Raw genomic sequence first — 22,174 nt, forward strand, 5'->3', positions numbered from 1 at the left:
ATACAATGATACCATGGAAAAGGCATTGAATATTAAAACATAGCTGTCCTCACTGAAAGCAAAAGCTTACATTGGAAATGTGCACACTCCCAGAGGGCTATAATAGTACTTCACCCTCTAAAGTCTCTCCTGGCAGTATTACTATACGCCATACTTAGAAACATTTTATGTATGCTAAAGCCCACTTTTCACTAAAATTGAATTGTGACAAATTTCAGAGAAGGAAAAAAGAGAGAAGGAAATAACTCTGTTCTAGTACAGCCATGTTGAAGAATACCTGAGGTAAAACCAATTCATCTGCAGCAGGCTAGCTAGGCAGAATGGCTCCCATTTTAGTTATCATGATTGTGAAGAAAATTTTCAACATACTGTAACATGTGTATGAACATGCCACAAACAGAAATAATATGTTAGAGAAGTGCAGACAAATTCATGTCAGACACCCATGAGTACAATGGCCCAGTAAGGAGAGGTGGTTTATTCTTACTGCCTGTACAACAGACAGACTGTGTTGAAGACAGGAATACTGTAGGGAACCTATCATGACAGCAGGCTCTCTTGTCTCATCATAACACTTTTTATAAAACAAAGGCATAAGGTAGTAGTCAGTCTGCCTTCTGTTCCCTAGCACATTTAAATGCAACTGGGCATGTATAACATGTTTAAGACTTTTCAAACCAAGGAGCAAATGCCTTGTTTCATTTTTTTTTCATCCCTTAAAAACAATGAAACAAAACATCTACTCCTTGAGACTGAAGGATGTAGTCTGGAAACTGCTTTCTCTGTTCTCCATGCTGAAAATTTTCTTTCCTCTACTCTGGAAGGCAGAATTTATATGCCACATCAAATAGAAAGAATGTGAAAATAGATGTTTTTCCATTGCAGTTACTTAGTTCAGAATCCTGAACTCCGCCAGTTGCTGTACACAGCACACTGTAGATGAAAACATAATACAAAATCCATTCAGGCCTAAGCCAGGATGAATGATTTTCCATAAGGCACGTTTATGCATATTAAGATTTTTAGTCTGTGAGATTTTACACCTTCCCAGGTCTTATAAAAACATCATGTACCTCTGAAAGCATGTTTCTGAGTTACAGGTGTGAGGTTGCTGATGGAATAGCAAGGTCTGCATTACACTTGACATTTACCTCTTGTAAGGTAAATTATCTTTGTTCTCTACCATACCTTTCACAGATATTAAGAACTACACCCTTAGATGACAGGCTTAAGTCCAGACTCAGCACTTTCAAAAGCCTGATGAGCCTGGTAAACCCAGGAAGTTTCTTAAGGCCTGTCCACAAATCAAACAAAAGCACAATATAAGATGTCACAAGTGAAAACACACATCTCAGCAGATATTTGGAAATATGAGGGGAGCTGATGAAGCATTCCTATTTGCACAGATACAGGGAACCTGAAAGAGCTGGACATGCAGACAGGGTGGTTTGAGTAATTCAACCACAAGGAATCTGTACCAAATACATGAATATTCCTAGGTTTAGCTTTATTGCTGCCTCCTACAACACTCAAGTGAAAAAACACAGGCTGTATCAAGTATCCTTCCCTATCTCTCCTCTTCATTCTGTCTGTTCAGCAAAGTCACACTGCCTCTCTTAAAAGAGCTAAGTCCTCAATGGCAGAGCCAACAGCCACTACTCTGAGAAGTGAGCCAAGCTCATGCATCATTTTGCAGATCTGCCCTTGCAGCCTTCTCAGTACTCTGCTTGCCCACCATAAACCATCTGAACCTTCATTAGCAATACCAACTGACAATCCAGGGAGCACAAACTACCATTTCACATTCAGTTAAGTCTTGCAAAGTGAGACCCTTCAAGAAGCATCTTCAGCACTGCTTATTTATAGCTATAGACAAACATTGCAGGATTAGGTCCTACTTGGTAACATTTGTAAGAAGATAACAGTGCTACGACATGGCATTGCAAAAGTAGGGAAATTCCTAAAGTTTCCAAAACCATCAAGCCAGCCATGAGTCCTAAATTCAGTCAGAAATAAACCTACCATTGCACAGTTAACGAATCAGAGGAGAAATTCTGAGAGAATTATATACTGCTAGACATTGAATTTTAATCATAAATGTATGCTACAGGTTGTCCCCCAAGTATCAGTAGCCTACAGGGATCTACAATAATATCTATCACATAATTAAACTTATATATCATTACTATATATTTTATATATTATTATTATATACTATATAATTACTGTAAGTATATACTTAGTCTCTTCCAGATTAATTGAAGTGGAAGAATGGCAAGTATGCAGTTGTGAAAGCCAATGTTCCTTGCTCTGTCACAGACTAGACCCTGTAGCACTCCAGTTGCTTCATTTAGCTTGCCTCATCAGAGCCGTAATAGCCCACAGGAACATTGGATAATAAATACATTAAAGACTGGAAAGAGATTAGACGCCCCTTAGAAGGGGGGACAGCAAAGAGACAGCACCTACAAAAAGTGAACTTCTACAAAATTGTATAACTGACTACTGTGGGTGAGGCTGAACTGGTGCTGCAGCAGGAGCTCACGCACACAATACATCCCCTGCCAGAGCATCTCCTCCAGGAGAGCTGGAATGGAGACACTGGTCGTGCCCAACCTCAGCTGATCGCTTTACAAACACTGCATACTACACCTCGCAGGTCCGACGGGTGCTCAAATCAGCTGCTGCAAACCCAGGGCCGGCTTTCCTTCCTTCCTTCCTTCCTTTGTCTTGCCTTCAGCTCACACAGAACGACCTTCCCCACCTCCTGCTTCCAGCCCTAGAGGGATAACGTGCTACAGCAAACTGCCTCTCCAAGGTGCTGCAGGTAAGCTTGTCACAGCTGTCTCCCGCTGCAATAATGAATTTCAGCATTAGAAACACGGCATTAGCAATCACCAAAGGGCTGCAAAGGCTCTAGGTCCCAGGACGGAGCACAATTTTTTAATTATCCCTGCCGCTCAGCCCTGACATTACAGACGACGTTGGTGAACACAAGCACTGGTCCCCTGCTCCTCTTCATCCTCCCCGAACCTTCGCAAGCGCCGCTCGCTGCCCTGCCCGGGGCCGGCTCGGCCAGCGGTGCAGGAGCTTGTCTCTGCCGGGAAGCGGTCGCTGCAGCTCCCGAGGGGGGACGGGACTGCGCGGGCAGCGCTGGAGGCTCTCCGCCGGGAAGTTTCCTAGTGCCGGCAGACGGGCTCCCTCCCCACGACGCGAGGCGCACGGCAGGGCACACTCACCTCTCCTGGCCTGCCTGATCCTGGGGCTCAGCATGCTCCCGGCGCAGCGCGCCGCTGCCGCCAGCCTCAGCGCCCGGCCGCGGCCGCCGCCCCGCGCACCGCCGCTCTCCGCCCAAACGGCAGCGCTCGCCGCTTCCAGCGCTGGCTCGGGGGCGATGCTGCACGTGGGGCTAGATTAATGCATTATTTATCCGGCCTTCAATTAATTCCCACCCAAACTAGGTATTAAGTGCCTCAGTAATTACTGTCGATAAATCACTAGCACGCAGAAAGAGGGCTGGCCCTGGCTCCTTCCGCTAATTGACCGTGCATCAGTGTTACTAATATGCCCTTTTCAGGGAGCAGCGCTGATCCCGTACTCCCCCTCTGCATCTTCCTCCGGTCGCGCAACAGACGCATTGACTCGACAAGGATCAGATCGGGAGCCGAAATTCTCCATGCCCGAGCCGGGGTAAGGAAAAAAAGGGCACAAAGCACACGCCGAGAAGCTTGCGTATCTGGTAAGGTTGTGCATTAGAAGAAATACCAAGTGCTATGCTCCAGAGGGCAGCGGCATGTTGGGCTGCCTGCTGAGCGCTGTATCCCTCCCGTGGAGTTATTCCGGTGGGAGCCGGGATGCTGAGAGAGAAACGACTCACTGCTGTTTGCAAGGAAGGAAGAAAATTCACTTGCCTGCATTAACAGCCTGGCGGGATGGGCACAGGGCAATGCCATCTCTCCATTTGAGCACACATCGTTTTTATTTATACTCCTTGCTCCTTACTCCATCATATCTAGGATACCGAGTAATGGCCATCAGATTATGTCTCCAGTAGTAGAAGAGCTTCTCTGGCCCTTTACAGAGGCTGCACTTCAGCTGCTTTAGCTGATGGTGGAACCAGCTTCGTAGAAGTGATTAGAAATCTTTGAGTTCATGGTGGCCACTCATAAATGAGGCTAGAAGTGGGATCTAAACTGTTGTTTCTGTTCTGGATAGAGGCTCCTGCCATCATCTCTCCAGTCATCATCAGTATTATCTGGGCTTCAGCACAGGGAAGAGTAGCTAACTGGTGATTCCTTAGCCAACATGCTTAGTAAGTGTCCCAAGTCTGTGGGTAACCAGCAAAAGCATTGGCAGAGGGAATTTATGCTTCTGCCTTTCTGCCCAACCTTAATCCCTGGATCAAAAAATCGTTCCTACCAACCATTTAACAAAATTATTTCTCCCCATGTTTTTAACATTCTTTGCTTTGATGCTGTTTATACACATCATTTTGCAGTTTGAGTAGGAAGCCAAAAAGTGTGTGCAGTAAAACATGACAAGAGAGAACTAAGTTAACTAAGCTTTTAACCTCATGGAATACTTCATCCTGTTAAGTCACTTCCCATGAAAATTTGACTTCCCCTCTGGGAAAAGACATCATATAGGGACCTGTATAAATAAGTATCATGTTCGCAGGTAAAATGAAAATACTCAAACAAATAACAGCCAAGTTCATCACTAAATGCTTAAATGTGTGTGTGGGGGTGGGTTGTTAAATAAAGAAAATAACTAACTTTGGAGGCTTTTTTTAAAATAAAAAAATACTGAGTGTAAATAGAAATATTCAGTTTGATCCTGTTTGAAATGTTTGCTTTGAGATAAACATTTTCAGCCTTTATTAAAACAATTTTCAAAAGATAAATATAATTTAAACAATGTTTTAAAAGTTGGAAATTTCCTTCTTGCTTTTTTTTTGCCAGCTTAAACCCCTAACGTTTGGTACTGAACTAGGTAGACTGAGCAAGACAAGTAGGACAACACATCTCAGGGGTTTGTGTTTGTGTCATGGGTTTGCAAGGATTCACTTTTGCTTGGTAATGGGGGCTGGGTGGGCTGCAGTGCAGGCCTAGTAAAGACTTTCCCCTGTCTCTGAGGTTTGTATCCACCTCCGGCCCAGCTGGGCCAGTCAAGCACCTCTGCAATCATTATTTAAGGATGGGAATTTGAAGTGCGTAGAGGAAGGTGGAAGGGAAAGGCAAGATGGGGGTGACCACAAAGACCTCACAGTCAGGCAAAGATAGTAGAAGTGATGCTGGACCAGAGACATCCCTGCAGCCCGCAATGAGAAATAGAGACCCCATGACAGAGGGGGTAAGAGCTGGAGACTCTGGGTCTCTGGATGGGCCTAAACCATGATAACTTGCCATCAGTCTCCTGTGAGTTTCACAGCCCCTTTCCATCCCATAGCTGGTTTCTCTGAGTATGTGCTCTTCAGCCACACCAACTCCACAGAACCCTATCCCACAGCGGTCCTGCCTGTAGAACAGGACTGGGAATGCATGTTATCTGTAGCCCAATTCAGCTTTTCATCTGCATCATTCCCACACCACTGCCAGCTGCCCCTTCAACTCACAAACGAGGCAAGTGGCATTTTGAACATATACCCTTCTATATAAAAAGCCCCTCTGTAAAAGGTAACAGAGCTCAGGGTAGTCTGTGGTGATGCAGGAGAGAAAAAAGATAGAGTAATGGCTGACTTAGCTTATTCTCCCTACATCTATCTACATCAGAGGCTACTTCCACATGGCAACATTATTGATGACTTTAATTGCCTGTGAAGGACAGTAATCTGAAGAGGACATAATTTAAGTATACTGAAGTTCATCTGGCAGTTCATCTAGGGACAGTTATTTCATTGCAGTAATTTTACCTAGAGGGTTCTAAAGATGTGAAGAATAAAAGGAAAAATCTGAAAGTATATTTTTAACTGTATCTGCATGAGATCTCTCCCTGATTATGCAATCATGTAATAGAAAAAAAGGGATACTGGTTCAGCCCAGCCTAACTAGAGATACAGTAGCACCATATTTCATTGCTAAATAAAAGCTTCTAAGTACAGGGGTGGTAGAACTGAGACAAATGGAGATAGTTATGTGACACCAGTTCTCTCCTTTCACCTAGCAAAAGTATCCTTAAAAAGAGTTTAAAAATACACTGATTATAGAATTTAGACAGAAATGCCAAAAAAGTCATCTGAGCATGTTCCCCAGGTTGAGAGTACAGAATTGCAGCAGCAATTCTGAATAATGCCACCCTGCTGCTTCAGAACACAATTCATCTGTGTCCTTACTATTGAAGCCTTTGGTTATGATACCATAACAAATTTTTGCACAGAGGTGTGGAAGGAGTTTCAGTGAAGTCACAGCAAGCAATAGAGTTGATCTTACACCTAAGCATATTCTAGAAAGACTACAGAAACCTGTGTTGTGACCCTGAAGTGCACAAACAACCTTAGCAGCCCTGACCAGCCTCACCCAGCCACCACCCACACTCTCTGCCCATACGGTCAGGAGCTTCATGTAAGCCCAGGCTTCACTTCCAGCCTGTGCTGTCTTAAGGATAGCTGATTTCCAGCTCAGCTATACTGATGTATAGGTCTAAACTGTGATCTATGGACTATTTGCTCACCTTGACCTTCTACCTGCTTTGTTACTGTGGAACTACCTAGCGATTGCAGGATTGTGGCAGTAACCTTCACTCAGACTAATTCTCACTGAATTATGTGTGGTTTTCCTGGCTTGACCCTGTACCTTCTTCATCATCATTAATGTGTTTGATGATCTGGACTCTTGATTGAGTCCAACCATCACTTCTAAGTCTTTCCTGCTTACCTCACTCAGGTGCTGTGGGGACTACGTCCTACTGCACCATACTCTTCCTCCCTTTCCCTTAGGGGGCAGAGCAAATGGCTATTGTTTGTCATCACATTCCAAACCTCAGTTAAAGGTGGTCCAATTTATCAGCCTTCTCAGAGAGGCTTAGGAAGCTACTGGGCTGTAGGCAGTAAGACTTCTATGACTGACTGCTCTGAGGCAAGAGGGACATTATGTCCTGTGATATCAATATTAAAGTGTATATCAGATATTGGAAACCGCTGCTTTTATAGTTATATCTCTCTGCTTGTCCAAATCCAGAATGACAGTCTATCATAGAGCACTAACCCTCTACTAGGCTAAAGAACAGAATTTGCTGACTAACCAAGTACTAGAGAAGCTATCTATCTACTATCTGTCTCTTATGTGAATCTAAAAAATAAATGTCCTTATTAGTTACCTGCTGTTTGTTTGGAATGTGGAAAAACTCTTCTGTATATCACAGATGTTTACCATTGATTGCAAAGCACACATAAGGAAGGAAAGTGATGTGGCCTAGGGACTAGAAAATTTATGAGTGGGGAGGCACAGCCTCCACCCTTAATGCCAGCTTATTTCTTCTGGCTATAAAGAAGATACTCAGTTCCACATCCCATCCGCCAACATATAGTGTTTTGAGACCTGGGATTGGCAAGTGCTATATAAATGCAGAGGATGATAATAAGTTACTGTAGCAGGGACACTCACAGAAGATATGATTCATCTGTTGGCGCCAAGGCTGAAGGCTGGAGGCTATGAAACATGATGTGTGCTTGAGATGGAAAAGTGCGTGGGCCAGTGAAGTTGCTGAATCTATGTGGGGGGCATTGAACGGATTTCTGTTTCACCAGGCTGCACACACAGCATGCTATCACCTACTAATTATTATACAGCATATCCTTTTTTCCTCCTCCTCATCTTCTGCTTCCATATGCAGGACAAGGACTTGTTGTAACTAGCTGATTGATATATTTGCTTTTACTCATCAGCAAGATGCACCTGGACCAAAGCCCAAGTTCAAATCACCCTAGACTCTGGCACCACTGAGAATCAGATCCAGTTGATTTAGATTGCATCTTTGATTACAATCTGTTCTCATATGGTACAAAATGGAGTTGCCCAAAGAAACAAGGACCATGGTATGCATTTTGAGATCAATAAGAGCAGCAGCATTGCCTTTGCAAGGCAAGATAGGATAATTACGTGTACAGGAACTGTGGGAATTATGATGAAGAAGATTGGACATAAATTGACAACTTTCAAGTGTGTAGTGAGCAGAAGGAATTTCAGTTTGATATGACCTTTGTTTCCAGGCTAAGTGATCTGGTGATCTGAGTGATCTGGTTCAAACCTCTTGCTGATGCTGTCTGGTTTTCCCGGTGAAAAAGGTCACTATTTTTTCAGCTGCCAGTAACCAGTGGTTTTATTGGCAATCTTGGGAGATATAGCAAGAAATACTCATACCATGAGAAGAGAATTCCCTTGTTTTCTTTTTTAGATCATCTGTCTAGTATTAGGTGAGCTGATGATGCAGGATGGCAAAGGCTGTTGAAGATGTTCTACAGCAGGAATCTCAAAGGTACTTTTGAGAAAAATTACTAGTTCAGGAAAAACTTTAGTTTGGGAATTATCTAAGACCAAGAGGTAAGAAATGGAGCAATTTATTCAGGTTTGTCTGAAAATTAAAAACATTTATAAGCCTACTGGCATCTTGGGCTTTTCAGGGGTGCTGAGATAAGGTGGTTCCAAGTATTGCAACTCATTTGCTTTTCACAGAGTAAGGAGATAAATTACATATAGAATGGACACAAGACACTGGGCAACCAGTGTCTATCTTAAAATTATGCCTAGGTAACAGCATTATTAATAAGGCAAACAGATATCTTTTAACCTGTGCAATATCTACTGGAGGCACCCCAGGGCAGATCAGAGACTTTGAATTATTTGTTTCTGCTCCACGCAAGATCAAATAGATATTTTCTATGAAATAAAATGGCAATGACACTGAAACTTGTTTCTCATAGCCAGATAAATACTGAGTAACATAGTTAAAGTAAATACAAATAAATTGTTGCAAGATTTTCCTTGGCTAAAAATCTGAATAAAGGGCTACTCAGATGGTTGAGGACTAAGGCGTATCACCTACAAGGAATGGCTGAGGGAGACAGACTTGCTTAATCTGGCAAAGAGGCTAATGGGGGACTTAATAGCAACCCACAAATACTTAAAGAACAGTTTCAAGGACTATGAAACCAAACACTTCTTGATAGTAGCAGCTGCTGAAACAAAAAAGCAATGTCCTGGGTTTCATTTTAGAAACTCAGATTTGAGCCTATGAAAAGCTTTCTCACTAGGAGACTGGCACAGAACTGGGGTAGATGCAGTGCAGGTAAAACCTCAGCCTTCAGAGGTTTGCAAGATTGTTAGTTTAGCCTAGTTTTGGTGCTAGCTCTGCTCAAAAATAGAAAGCTGGCTTAAGTAACTTCCAGAGGTCCCTTCTGTCCAACATTTTTGTGACTGAAAGTCTGTTTTCTGCCACTGTATCTGTTGGTCTAACAAAAAAACTTGTCTCTCCAACCCCTGCCTTGCCTGTAATGACCTTCAGATCATTACAGGCCTAACAGCCACTACTGCAATCACACCTGTCAAACCAGTGAAATTTGCAGATGTTCCCTTCATTCTTGTCTCTTTCAAATGGATGATTCTTCTCTCAGAAATTCTGCCTGAAATCAATTCTGATTTTTCCTGAACTTGATTTCCCGATTCTGATACAGAAAAGCATTTAAAGGCTTAATTTAAACCATGAGAGATTCCTCACATGCTTCACATCAAAATACATGCTTAACTGGCCTGCTGGATCAGAATTTATTGGAGTAGTTCACATTGTTTGGATTTTGCATTATGCAAGCAAAGCATCAAGCCTCAAGCTTTAAATGAAGCTACACGACCAAGTTCTAGTTAACTGTGCTGTCCAGCCCAGGTCTCTGATTCTAATTGTAATGTCTACGCAGTTATGCTTCCAGCCGTATCTTGACGTCAGTCTGCTCTCACTCAAATCTCCCAATAAAATTTATCTTAGTTTCTCTGACATTCCTGGGACATCAGTATGTGAAAGCTTGGAGAGATTACTGATTTTTCCCCTGTTCATCCATTCCTCCAAACCCTCATACCTTCCCTCCACCTTGAAGAACAGTGCCAATGATCTACCCTTTAGTCAAGAGCTGCAAGACCTCATGAATCCGCTGCATTAAAACACAGTAACCTGGGCAATTGCTTATCCTACCTGTCATCTATGGCCTAGAAGAAATGAGGTCCTTGACTCTGAGAGGAGATACAGAAATGCATTATTTAAAGCTTAAATGCTATCTCTGCAGAATGGTTTTGGATTTTTTCTCTTTTAGTGGGGGGAATCAAAGAGCAGTGCATGCATATTTTACACACTGGGTACTGAGGCTGGCATCCTCAGGAACATATCTTGTCCTGCTGTCTCAAGGAAAAATACAGTCATTTAGGCAAATCTGATTCAAAATAAATCTAGGGTAGAAACTGTAAGCAAGGTGAAAAAAGAAGGGAGCTAAAAATTTCAAAGGTGTTGTTATTTTAACGCTGTCCCATTTTTCTTCTATTTCAAATAACTTTAAGCAGAGGGAGAAAATAATAGAGTTGTAATAATGAATGACTTCTGGATTTGGGTTTTGGAGGCCTAGGTAATATCTGTGGTTCTTCCCCTGGCTGACAATGTGGCCCTGAGTATATCAGTCAGTTCTTAATGTTGCTGTTTCCAGACTTCAAAACGGGTTTAAAACAAGTAAATTTACTTTTGAAACAAAAAATAAACCTGAAAATTTCTTCTTGTAAATGTTTTTGGATCAAAATGTCACAAAAATGAGAATAGCATTTTTGTTTCTTAAATAAACATTTCCATGGATCGTAGCCTTTTAAAATCAGCATTCAGTTTAGAGCAGATACAATCCTAATGAAAGTGGTCTCAATTTTGGTAATCATCATCTCAGTTACAATGATAACTGTTTCCTGGAGGATGAAAATTACTTCTTCCCTTTCCCTATCCCCATATTAATATGTGGAACAGACTTATTTGGACTACATCTTCTCAGATACAATCTCCCATGGAGCTTGTCCACTCATAACAGCTGCAATGTAATGAGTATGCATAGAGATACTTTATTTGAAAATGATAAATTTGTAGCACCAAAAAACCCCCACAGTTCTAAACCCTTAACAAGAGAGCTCCTAAGCTTGTGTTCCTGCAGGGAATTTACAGGTTGGGAAAAAAAACCCTACTGAAAAGCTCTGTATTACTGGTTATACAGAGACAGAACTGAACTGTTCATTAAAGTTCTACAAATTGGATTTTTTTGTTTGTTGACAAACAAGTAACACTCTAAAAAGTAATGTCCCCCCACAAATGATATTTGTCTCAGGATATTCTAGTTTATGTTATGCTTCATTTAGCCTTACTAATGCTTTTGTTAAATGTTTAGATGGAAAATGCCTTTTCAAAACAAAACATTAACTAGTTCAATTTTGAAAGTACTGAAAAAACCCTCTTTTAAATAGCCCCACTTTTTTTTCTCCTTTGCTAAAGCTGACCTGATTTACAAGTAATTTCTTCCCCTAAAGGTCCTTTCTTGATTCATATTTTTTATCTACTTTGTTACATGCTGACACCTTTATAATGCTGACACTGTTCTCTAAATGTTTTCTTTGCTGGAGCCTATATGAAACCTGTCTATTCCTGAGACTCGTGGGGTATGAAAATATAATCCTACAAATGCTCAAATTGTTGATAATAGACAAACAGGAAAGTAAGTCGTTATATTTGGTACTATGATACTCTCCTGTCTCATTATTTAAGATGGAGTGAAGAAATACATGGAAGCTGCAATTATAACATGACAATTAACTGAGTGTCTGCAGCTGTACATGATTTCTGCACTTAAGAGCAGACTTTGACAGTCCTTCTCTTGTACTGCCACCTGGTGACGCTTGGAGAGGAAGGTGCCTACACAAAAGATGCTCAGAATTAAAACTGCTCATGTTAATGCTGAGACACACAAACCAGGTAATATCTGGAATTCAGGCAGAGGCTAAAAGGCTGTAAGAGATAGTTTTATATTTATGGTCTGCATGGAAAAAAAATAGGTGCTTGGGAAAGAAAGAGCTCTGAATATTTCTCTGCCTGTATTGGGCAAAGGCAAGCTGTTTAAATTTTCATCTTTATTCTCATCTCATTTGAGAGAAAAAAGAAATGTTTAAGGGAAATTAAAAAATATAAGAACTTAAATAAAAATACTGCTATAGCCTGGCATGTCTGCGTTAAGCATTTAGACATACATATGTCTGTGCATTTAGAACAGTTTTTAAGATGGGTCCTATCTCTTTGTGACTCCTCCAGTTGTGCAGAATAAAACACAAGCCTTGGGACTTTGACTTTTTTTTTCCCCCCTGGTAACTCTGTCAATGGTACAGACAGAAGTTCGGGTACTAGTTTGTTGTTATGTAGTTGGCATGAAGGGGACAAGCTGTTCACATTACCTTGTGAATGTATGTTGGACCCAGACTTTTACAGGACAGACTTCTGCCTCCTTCAAGTTACAGACATCTGCCCATTCTCTTAGTATTGTGTAGTGGCTGATGTACAAAGATACAAAACAGTTTTTAAAGTTTTACCTCATGACTACAGTCGCTTTTTTGACAGCTTAACAACTCTTACTATTGATTAAGCCTTCTTAGGCCTCCATATGAAGCCTGTCATTCATATTTCACTGCTTATAGAAAGGCGGTTCTTGCAGGCAGAGACAGCCCTGGAGACCTTGTGTCTGAAGTGGCGTCATAACCTGTAGCCCTGCAGAAGGTATTTGCCAGTTGGTCATCTCTGAGCCACTGCTCTCCAGCCCTGGAAAGGTATTACACCAAAAGGGCTCCTATCTGACACTGAGCTGCTGTGCAGCCTGTTGCACTTCCCTCTTGTGGTGTGCCTCTCCTCAAGGTAACTACTGCGTTCTTTTACCAGTTCCTCCTTTACTCCATGTGGTAGCAGCCTCCACTTCAAATGTGAAACTGTGCTTTCAAGTTCTGCTTGCAAATGGTCATGCAGCCAATAACTAGGTTCTTGTTCCTCTACTTTGCTTCTTTAACAAAGTATTTCTTTGTCTTTAGCCCTAAGGGTTAACTTTATATCTATATTACCTCTCCATTGAACAGCAGCAGCAATTTTGTGTATCCTTATAGGTCAATTTCCTAACACAAAAAACACTAAGACAGAAACTGACTATAAATTAAATAGAGTTTAAGCAGATTGCTCTTATTTACCAGCTAGTACAGAGTCTTCTGAACACCCTAAAAGCAGTACTTTCCTAAGAAAAAATGAAACCAGTCCTCAGGGAAGCTACTCAGCTTCAAGATTTTTTAAAACCAGAGCATAGCAGGTAGAAAAACTACTGCTTTGACTAGTTTGTCGGTGTTCCTTCTGCTCAGAATTTTGTATGATATAGTCAAAGCTAGCAACAAAAATGTAATTGCAGTATTAGTTTTGTAAATAAGAAATTAAAGAGAGGCAAGGACACTTGAGTCTAGTTTAGAGAGCTAGAACAGTACTTGCAGAAAAGCCAGGCCTGTCCAAGAATAGGGTATGACAGCTCGTTAAGCATGCTCATCAGCTATTTGGAGGCACCTGAGTAGTTATCACTGTGCCAAAGCAGCCTTTCTGGATGCATACAGAGACTCTCCTGTAGAGCAGCTTATAAGAGGGCAAAGTGACATGAGCATGAATTTACAGATAGACTTGGGAGCTGCAAAAGGGAAAATAATCAGAGTTAGCAGAGGTTACATCAGAGAGAGAAAAACGTTTGCTTTTATACTTGTGTTGCAAGGATTTTCCTTAATATTTTTAGCCTGAACTTCAGGCTCCCTATTTCTTCGGTGATGATGATGGAAGTTTCTGTAGGCTGTGTAAGCTAAGCAAGATCCTTGTAGAGAACAAAGAGTGGAACTAGGACCAATTTTTGAGACTTAAGAAAGTGATGTTGTATGCAGAGGCTTTGGTATTTCTTCTGCAAAAAGAGTGAGATGAGGAAATCCTCCAATAAAATAGCCCTTGGTCAGTATCTTGTGCTTTTGTCTGAGGCTGTGTCTGAGAGTGGGATCTGCTGTTAAGTGCTATATGTTAAAGTCTACCTGTCTGTTTTATAATATTTGCTTTTGGATTTTTTTCCTGAGGAAATTCTGTATCATGATCCTTTTATTTGACAACTTTTGAACTAATCATGAAAACAGTGAATTCCTGTTTATCCTGTAGTAAAGTTAATCTGAGGTACAGGAGGGAGAAACGGTATGCCACTATGTTTTGCTTTAGCCTTTCAACCTCCTTAATCTCATTAGACTAACATGCCTCCAGTGTGGAGATCATGTGTTCAGTCAAGCTGCCTTAAAAATTTCCCTGCACAACATGTTTCTAGTCAGTAGGTGGCATTTAATCAAAATAGCAGCTTCTCAGAGGAAGTTCATATTTACTATCTTTTTTTTTTTGTTCTGAAAAAAAAAATCTGTTCATTTGATCAAGATGTTTGGACCTGACACTTTCAAACAAGAACGTTTTTCTTTTGTTACTTTTGTTATTTGGTTTTTAACTGTGACTTATTTTTTTCTTGTGGTTTTTTTTAAAGTTGAAGTTGATATTGTTTTACTAACTCTGCAATAATTTTGATGGCATTGATTTATGCACAGAATTTTTCTAAAATATCGTTTTAAATTATTTGGGATATTTCTGTGATTATATAGTCCAGTGATCCTTGCTCTCTGACTACTTTTAAAGAGGCTAAAAAAGATGACCAAAGGTATGGGAACTCTCAAGCAGCAGACTTAACTCTTGCTATATAGGAGTTCATCAGAAACTATTTCAGGGTTGCACAGATAGGAAAAGGCTGAAAAAGCACTGCTCCAGCCTGACCTCTAAGATGCAGGCTATTGGAAACGCTGTGGTTCATTTCTTTTTATACACCAAAAGCATAGGAAAAAAATCCCGTTTTGATTTACAGGTTTTTGTTGATAGAGGGAATTTTTTCCAATTTCCAACTAAATGTTCTGAAATGGCAGAATTTCATGTCACAAATTATCCTTATCATGTAACACTGCTACTACTGATCAAACCTTAACCGGGAGCAAGGTACAGGCTGGATGCCGGGAGGCACACAGGGCAGATTGCAGACTGCCTGGCCTTGCTCAGGTGGAAACACTGGGGAAGCAAATGGATGCCTTTCCTGAAACACATAAGGAGCTTGACTCCAGCACCAAGACTGCAAACTTTCCATGGTGCCAGAGTAGTCAGTGGTGTAACTAGGCCTCCTAATACAGGCTGAGTGCTCAGGTCCAAGGGATGCTGATAGGCAATAGGCAGAGAAACATTGCCTTACAGATATGCTGTACATCTCTACCAGTACCATCAGCATGAGCTCCATTTGGTTTAAAGCTAAAGCTGAGTTATCTGCATAGGTGTACAAATATAAACGTTACCCTATGATCTGTATAGGGTGGCTATGCATCAATACTCTCTGCCTTAGCCAAATACTAAGCCAAATACAAATACTGACCCAGCATGGGCTTGGCTGGCAGCATCACCATGGCTGGTTTTTGCTTCCCACATCCCCATAGCTGTGCTCTCCTCAGAGAATCCAACCAAAGAGGTGAAGTGGCCTTCCCTGCTGCCCCAGGCCTCTCCTGTGTGTGTGTGCCAGAGTGAAAGGAGTGAGCTGCTCAAACTCACAGTCCTGTGATTTTTTTGCATTGTAGCCTGCTGCTTTTGTTTCTTTGGGAAGATTTGCTGAAGGAGCTGAACGCCTCTGTCATTGCAGATTTCAAGGTTTGCTGAGAAAAACTAAGAGTGAAATGATGGTTAAGCAGATGGTTTAAATTACTGCATTGCCTTTCTCTGCGGTCTGTCAGCTTCTGTTCTGCCATGGAAAAGAGGGAAGGAAAATGAAACACAGCCACTTCTCTTTATGATATAAAGAAATGAAAAATGATTCATTGAACATTTTTTAATCAACATTATTTTTATCAAGAAAAAAAGAAAGAAGATAGCTAGGTTTTAGCAGGAAATGTGAAGAGCGGAAAAAAAGGTGCAGCTAACTCAGCTTTTGAATGCTGCAATGTTGAAAGGGAAGTCCATTTAACTGTCTTTTTGTCTAGATTGAAGGTTATAAATGTGCATCAGAAAAATGTATTGTCTCAGCAAAATCAGCTGCATTTTAATCCTTATGTCTACAAGGAAAGAAAGTTGCTGAAGGGAAAAATATAGGCTCTTCAGCAAAGGTCCATCCCATTTGGGTTTGCAGTTGAGCTGAACTACCAGGTTTTCAGGCATAAGCAACTGCATAGCAATTGCTAGAGGACACATTTGCTCTTGCTGTAACCAGTCAGACCATTTGGTCAACCCAATGTAACTGAAATATATTGCAAGCTGTGTTTTTGGAGAAACCTGAGGTTGCTGACCTCAAGCTGGAGAAATGCTGTTCTTCTAGCCATTCTGGACCACTAAGATAACTAAGGTACCTTGATGTGGGTGGTATCACTAATGTAAAGGCATGAAACAAGTCTTTTTCCACTTGTGAGTGGAAGTTGGAGTGACAAAGGAGAAGTTTAATCAACATAAGGGATGTTATTTGATGCTGTGAGACAGATGGACTGTAGTTATCTCTTGATCCTTGCCTCTGGAAGCCCACTGTAAGTCAGGCTCCAGCAGAACATCTCATCTCCTCTGAGCCACGCATGATCTACTTAAGGGTGTTGCTCCTATCAATCAGATGGCAGTTTCCAGTCAGTGTTGACAGAGTTAGGTCCTGGGACCAGGAGGTTATTAGTGCCCTTTCTAGGAACTTTAAATGAAGATGAGAGTTCCTTTGAATGAAATGCCTTGCACATAGATACAAATGCAAGTATGTGGGATGCATGCTTTTTTTTCGTTTAGTTTTCTGCGAGATTGGGGAGAAAAAGGAAGATTTTTTTTTTTCTCAATTTTTGTAGGTGGAGGCATAGTGCAAGGGGTTAGTATAAATAGTCCAAGCTGTCAAAAGGCATTGTGGCACTGTCTACTACTATATTAGCTATTAACTTGTTTTTACCCCTTAAGTTATTTTTACCACAGATAATTTGGTTACAGCTGTTTTGCTCCAGTGAAGCAGAGATTAAGTGGGAGGGTGTGTTGAAACTCTGTACTTTCAGCACCATGAGCAGTTGGTGCAGAATGAAAAAGAGAAATGGTGCTTCCTCTGCTGTGTGGGTTAGAAATCTAATGACTGTGGCAGCTTTAGTTCTGATAGCATCTAGTGCAGGGGGCAACACTAGATAGGGAAGGCTCCTGGGAAATAAACCTCTCTGATCAAAGAGCATGGTGGGTCTGCTGCAAATGACATGTTTTGTGGTTTTAAACTTACACTAAAAGGGCAAAAATAGAGCAGATTTAGGCTTATTTCTGAGTTAGGCAAGGGAAAACAATGATGTTTTCTCTGGATTGCTATTAATATTGTCTTCTGTGTCTCTGCGCTTCTGCCATTCGTCTCACCAATGTGGTTTTGGCTATATTGCAACTGGGAAAGTATCAGCTAATATGTGAACAGCCTAAGACAAAAGTAGTGGCTGCATTGGCACAGTGTTTCGCAGGCTGTGTGAACTTGCTTGGCCTGTGCTCAGAGGCCTTGCAGTCATGTTGGTGCAGCACTGAGCTCAGCCAGACCTGTACGTGTCTGTGAGGCTCACTGAAGTGGCCAAATGTGACATTCATTGGAGCTGCCTTGGGTGTGGGTAACTCAGAGTGACCTTGCATCTGCTTGGAAAACACCCTGTTAATGATACTTAGTTTAGCTAATGCTGTTCAAAACATCAACTTAAGTTTGTACAAACTGGAGGAGAGTATTTTCCTTAGATTCTAAGGTATATTTATGTTCGCAGCAAAGCTACTGAGCTTTTTTATTCCTTGTATAATCTGTAAAGGGATTAACTAAACCCAAGATTTTGTCTCTATCGTTGATCTTTCTTTCAATAAATACATTTCCACAGTAAGGGACATAAACAATCCTCTGGAAGTGTTCTGTGCCAGAAACATTGCTGCATTGAGAAAGGTCCCTGCAGTGTGTAGGCGACCACTGTTACTTACTCCTATCAAACAGTGAAATCCATCCCTTCAAGACTTGCTGCTTCTACCTTCAGAAACATCAGGAGTCTCCCCTCTGCATAGTGCCCTAGCTTAGCTGGAAGAGAATGTTAGTTTTCATCTTGAATGCTTTTTCAGGAATTTGAATTAAATAGATGTTCACAGAAAACAGACAACTTTAACCTAGAGTAAAATCCCCTCAGGTTTCAACCATTGTAAGGCCATGATCTCACCGATTCTCAAGGTCACCGTGACATTGTCAGGGAGAAGCAGCTTAGGAAACAGTTGAATTTCCTGTGTAAAAATGTTTGAACTCCAACTCCATTAAAAAACATGAAGCTTTTCATATATGTTATTAGGTAGAACAAAAAAGCAACTAGTGGATGATTGCACTCAAAGAGTTGTGGTCAGTGTCTTGATGTCCAAGTGGAGATCAATGCCTAGTGGAGCTCCTCAGGGAATGGTGTTGGGACTACTGCTGCTTAACACCTTTATCAGTGACATGAACAGTGGGACTGAGTGCACTCTCAGTAAGTCTGATGATGACACCAAGCTGTGCGGCTTGGTTGATCTGGTGAAGGGAAGGGATGCCATCCAGAGGGACCATGACAGCATTAAGAGGTGGGCCTATGTAAACCTCATGAAGTTCAACAAGGCCAAATGCAAGGTCCTGCACGTTGGTCAGGGTAATCTCAAAAATTGAAGCAACACCTCCCCTCCCCTTGCCCCTTCCCTTCTTTGAGAAAATTATATGGAGAGAAATACCGAGTTACTCTTAACCCAGGGAGAAGCATGCATTGTTTGCCAGCTTTGTGCATAAGCTGAATTGTTCTAAGTTACTTTGGGAGCTTGATGGGTCCTGAGCGTGTGGTTGACTTGCTCTTCACTTCTGCTTTCCTCAGGAAGTAAGTGCAGCAGCTAATCAGGTGATTCACAGTGGAAAGTTTAAAGAGCCAAGTGGGAGCTGCTGCATACACCAAGATGCCTACTAGAACTGAAGCAGTTATGCTCATTTCTCTGGGTGTAGTTATTGACTGCAATAGGAGTTGCCGAATCTAGGAGCCCAGGTAGGTCATGAAATTTCTTGTGAGACCAAAAAAGGAACACTGTTACATATTGAAGTAAACTGCAGTATTGTCTGCAATTGGTTTGTTGTGGTAGGATCATTTTCAAATAGCAAAGATTTTAGTCAAAGTCCGTCCTAAATTGCAGTATAAGGAAGAAAAAGGATCAGTGCTTTGCTTTTATTCTTTAATCTACGGGTGAAGTAGAATTGCAGATACATCTGTTGCTGCTGCTAGTGGAGATGTGTTAGATTTTGTTTAGCTGTATGTCCTTATCTAATGAGCTGTTGTTTTGAGATGACCAGAATTGCCCTGGTCTTGTTCCTTTGAGTTTGTTGCAACTATATTGTCTGTGACTGATCAGAAGCATTCTGTTTTCTCTTGAGGTTGGGACATCACTTTCAGGAGGACTACATCTCAAAAGCCAGTATACCCAATATATCTGCTTTTCTGTTGGCTGTAGTAGGGATACAAGTTAGAGAAGAAGCTATTCTCAATTAAATATTTAGAGGCTACTTTTTAACACAGAAAAAAAAAAAAAGTAAGTATGTACATGAGGGAGAGCCTCAGTCACTTTTATAGCTACTTTTGGAATGCGTGGAGATGTTCTTCAAACAAAAATAGAGAAATGCAGTAAGTGTTTGAAACTGAATGAACGATTTGTGAAGTTGTTTTTACTGCAGAAATTCCTTGTGTATCTAGAATGTACTCAAAAAGTAAAAATATGCTTCCACAAACAAAATCCTAATGTGAATGAATGCAACTCCTTTGGCAGTAACAGTGTTGTAACTTCCTGAAACAAGATGAAATGATATTTATATTGCTGATAAAGTAGGAGTTATGTCCTACTGAAATGGGACATATTCTTTGAACAGTATTCTACATTCTCTAAGCCAACAGGTGTTTTAAGACCACTCTGTTGTTTGTATTTTGTCAGCTATTTGTATTTCAAGGTGTCAGCCAGGTCAGGCTAGAGTCGTGTGAAGTGCTGTGCCAGAACTTAGAAAGAGAGAATATGTTCCCCATAGAATTAATCAAATGGATCTGGCAAGGCTGGGTGGGATAATGAATTTTTTGTTTTGTACAATAAAAAGTGGACCAAAGTCTGAAATTTGGTATGAGACTTGATTGCATTTTTGTCCACTATCTTGCCACGAGACCCCTCTGATAAAAAATGATTTAAAATGTATTAGCAAACTTCTTCATCTTGGTGCAAACTGGGATTTTGTAGCTGTATGGGATCATTCTTTGGACTGCTGGGGAAGTTAATCCCAGATAAATATAACTAAAATGTCATTTTAAAAGTGATGTTTGTTCAGCCAGTAATCTTTTAGTATCAGTGTTCTGCTTGTCCTTCTGCCAGCTTTGGTAAGGCCTTTGGTCTTATCAGTCTGAAAGGCATAGCCACATTGCAGTGTGATTTCACACGAGCTTCGCTTGGAAAAAAAGGGAAAATACATGAGTAAGTTCCACTTCCCGTCTGCTACCTGACTTTCTGAGTGATAGCATCAGGTTTCATTGATGTATTTTTCCTTTTGTATCTTTTAAAAACTTTATTATTTAGACTTTACTTTTTGTATAATTGAGATTTATAACTTATCAAAACTGAAATAAAGCGGTAAATTACATGGAGGATCAGTGTAAATGGTGGAATGTAGATGTGATCTGACATATAAAATCTTTTCAAAACATCAAAGCTGTGATGAGTAGAAGAGATACTTGAATACTTGACCTCATGATATTATGATTGGTCTAGAAGAATAATTATCCTCCAAGTGGAATAGAAAATGCCAAAAAAGGAGTGGAATGGAAAGTGCCATAGAAGTCCAAATGAAACTGTAGACACAAGAAAAGGCTATTAGGAGAAATATATTTAAAGGAGATAGTGCAAGTAGAGGCAACAGACTAACACTAGAGGATGGATATTTAGTCTAATACACCTCTTGTAGTCTAGGGAGTTGGAGTAAATATGGAGGCAAATCATAGTCCTCATTTTATATTCATGTACTTCTGAAGATTAAAGACTTCCATGTACCCTCAAACGTGTTACATGGTTTGTTACAGTTAGGTCTTGATTAGTAAAGTTGTGTGTGCATAACTGGTTTTACCAGTTTCTGTAGAGAGGGAAAGAATTCTTTCATTAGAGATTCATACAGTGAAAGTTTTTCGAGTGACCAGCCCTGCTTGCCTTAGCTGTGCCACCAGCAAGAAAGGCCTGGTTAGTAAATTATGAGTAGAAAGCGAGAAAATCAATAAAGGCATTTGTGGTGCCATTCAGTGCAGTGCTGTTCAAGCAGTGCCATTGACTGGCCAGTCACTGACCTTTCGAGGCCAGACAAAGTACTTCATTTCACCTCTCCATGCCTCAGTTTTGCCAGCTGTAAAATGCCTGTAAAGGATCCTGGGCTTCAATATGTAAGTAACCAAGATAGGCACTGGGAGAGTGAGTTGCTTATTCCTTAGCATTGATATAGGCTTAGCAGAGTTTTCCTTTAGGAAGAGAAGGGTGCCATTTTGGTATATGAGAGCAGCCTCATTGAAAAGTAACTCTGAACTATGCTCACTGAAGACCCTAGAACAGTATCCAGGCTTTCTCAACATGCTGTACAGTGTCAGGATGACTCAAGTGGACTGAAATACCATACTAGAGTGAAGTATAACCTATGACAAATATAACTCCCACACAGTCATGAGGAACAGAGTCTTCCTGTTTACTCTGTGCAGTCATCACACTTTTTCTGCTCACAAGGGTGTGTTGTCTTAACACAGATAATTAAGGGAAACAACAGCAAAACAAAATGTTGTTGAGGTAGGAAGCTCCAGAATAATATCACTGTAAACTGATCAAAATTTCGTAGCTCTCCATCTCCTAGCAAAGGTTGGAGTACGGGCTGTGGTAGAGTAAGTTACCCTTTGCTATCATGTGAAGGATCAGAATTTACATCCAAGTGTAGATGTCTGCAGGGCTCATCAGCTTGCTATAGGTGGTGTAGTGCACAGTGACAAGATAATGTCACCCTTTTCATCTCTGCAATCTGGAGCTTTTGTGT

General features: G+C 41.0%; 1 protein-coding gene across 6 annotated transcripts in view; it reads left to right on the forward strand.

The window, feature by feature from the left end:
* The first annotated feature begins 19,029 nt into the window (after positions 1-19,029).
* WDFY4 (WDFY family member 4) overlaps positions 19,030-22,174 on the forward strand; it is a 147,037-nt gene continuing 143,892 nt past the window's right edge. For all 6 annotated transcript variants that reach the window (XR_009819187.1, XM_062001401.1, XM_062001404.1 and 3 more), the window contains exon 1: positions 19,030-19,127. The gene's annotated coding sequence lies outside the window, so the exon portion shown is untranslated. The remainder of the gene's footprint in view (positions 19,128-22,174) is intronic.

Source organism: Colius striatus, chromosome 8 (assembly GCF_028858725.1).
Source record: "Colius striatus isolate bColStr4 chromosome 8, bColStr4.1.hap1, whole genome shotgun sequence".
In the NCBI taxonomy this organism is placed as follows: Eukaryota; Metazoa; Chordata; class Aves; order Coliiformes; family Coliidae; genus Colius; species Colius striatus.